The sequence below is a fragment of the Pteronotus mesoamericanus genome, unplaced genomic scaffold, assembly GCF_021234165.1.
Source record: "Pteronotus mesoamericanus isolate MK-2021 breed Mesoamerican mustached bat unplaced genomic scaffold, CSHL_Meso_final contig_317, whole genome shotgun sequence".
NCBI lineage: Eukaryota > Metazoa > Chordata > Mammalia > Chiroptera > Mormoopidae > Pteronotus > Pteronotus mesoamericanus.
In genome coordinates, this window is record NW_026555133.1 from 550,706 (window position 1) to 553,228 (window position 2,523).

Genomic DNA, 2,523 nt, shown 5'->3' on the forward strand with positions numbered 1-2,523 from the left:
CCTTGCCAGGCCATCTGCCAGGTGAACTTGCTTCTTACCTCCAATACTGAGTCAGGTGGCCCCCGTGGCGGCCCTCTCCTCTCGTACTGGACTGGACTGCCCTGTGCTTGCTTTCAAACTTTATGTAAACAGTGTACTGGGTATTTTCTTTTCCCACTCAACAGTATGTTCATGAAATTAATCCATATTGATGCATGTTGCTTCAGCTCATCCATTTGACTACTGTGTGGTATTTCACCATATGAGTCTACCACTGTCGATGGACATTCCAGTGTTCGCAGGTTTTGCTAGGACTTTCTCATACTTGCCCCCTAGCGCACATGCAGGCAAGTTTCTCTAGGCCACTTGAGCAGGGATGGGTTCACTGCATCACAGGGTGTGGGCATCATCACATTTCCTAGACAATGCCAAGTATTTCCCAAAGTGGTCTACCTGTCCTCTCCTGGGCCTCTCCCCTGTAGAGCATAAGAAGAGGTTCTATGGTTCCACGTCCTCAGCAACATTTGACATAGTTGGACTAATTTACATGGTCTGGTGCACCTGTTCGTTGTCTGCCCAGTCAATATTGATTGCTAGTTGTCCACCAAAATCCATTCCTACCTCTTCCTTAGATCTTGCACAGTAACAGAGTTATACCTGCATACACGGCAGCCAGCTAGGCTCTGTTTCCGAGTCTCTCTTACAGTTAGATGTGGCCATGTGACTAAGGTTTGCTAATGAAATAACAAAACTGATGTGTGGGATTTCCAAGAATGGGTCTTAAGGCATTGGACATGGCTCTTTTCCCTTCTTGCCAGCTGAGTCCTACATGAAAATGATCCTGCCTCAACTACACAAATAACACTGATGTAGGGGGCAGCGGAGCAAGAAGATGGAAGGAACGCGAGACCCCATGTGACCACATGCAGCAGGATCACCCCACTGCTCCGGACCCTTACCAGGGAAGGAAACTTTGCCCAAAAGCCAGTCCCATCAGGTTTCTGTGCTCTAACAGCTTAGTCTTTACCTGAATATATTCTACCACCAGAACCTCCGCTACCAATACCAAGTAGCTTTGGGAGTCCTCAGGAGACAAAGTCCCATGTTATACCCTGTCTATACCAAATGAACCTTATGCTTAAAGGATGCACCACCTCCTGTAAATGTGGGCTTTCATAGAGCTCTAAAAATCATTTAATTTTGTTCCTCTCTCAGAATATTCCCAAGACAATTATAGAAGAAAAAATGGGGAGGGGGGCGGCTGTGGGTTTTCTCCTCCTCTCCAGCCTCCTTGGTGGTATTTGGTGAAGAAGCGGACTTTTAATATGGGTACAAGATTTTTTTTTAAAAATAATTAGCTCTCAGAATGGTTAAGTCAGCACTGTGCCCTTTTCTGATTTTGTTCTGCAGAGTTGGGAAATATTCTCCAGACTGTCTTTAATGTTAAGAAAAATGTAGGGCATGTCAACTGAGGGTGGCAAGTTGGAATCCAAGAGATAATGAGATAAGACTGAGTGTTCATTTTGCCAGCTTGTTAAAATGGTATAAAAACCTCCCTTACCAATAATGATGTGCCGTAAGTCACAGAGTTTGGTCAAATAAATGTTAATGCATTTGAGGTAAAAAATAGAAAAGCAAATATTTCCATAGGTGGGTGAAGAGAGAGCTTGAAAAGCCTCCTCAGCCTAATGCTACGCCTGCGTGAGTTCGCCTCTTATTTCCCTGCCAGTGCGGGCTGCCCTGGCCGGAGCTGTGTGCTCATCTTTTCTTCCCTTTTCCCTTTCCCAGGGGCCTGAAAGTTACTTTTATGTGGAAGGAAATAAGACAAACATTTATTAATATGAAATACTATGTGAGTCCATAGCCTATCATGTCTATTCTGGATCTAACCAAATAATTCAGGAGCAAATAGAAGAGCCTCGTGGAATCTAGTAAACTCTGTCCTGCAAACACCGAGGACCAGGCCCTTCAGAACGGTATCCACCACCATCACCATCGCGCTGCACTGAGCGGCAGAGCTGGAAAGCTGGGTGTGGGTCCCACGGCGCCATCCTTCCGTGTAATCCAAGTGTTTTTCCGTGTTTGCACTGTGAAGTTGGGTCATTTCTTCGTTTCACATAGATGCCATTTTCTTTTCTAATACTGTTTCTCTTTGTTCATTTAGGTGAGTATTAGGATGGAATTTTTTTGTAATCATGGGTTTTGTTCCTCTCGCAAGCACTCTGGTCTTTTATACATGTTGTAAAACCTAAGAGTGAAGACCGCAGCCATAATGTCTGTTGGCTGGAGTGGAATCTGCCAGAACCCTATTAACGCAATCTCCAATAATTATCTGCTTTGAAAAGAGAAATCTGTCTCTCCAACAAATTTTTACTCAAATTCTTTATATAACTTACTCTTTTATTAAAAGTTTTTTTCTGATTAATAATACATACTTGTTTTAGAAAATTTGGAAAACACAGGGATGTATAAAGAAAATAAAAATCATTCAAAATGATACTACCAATCATAGCTAATCACTCTGTGGGTTTTACTCCTAAAACA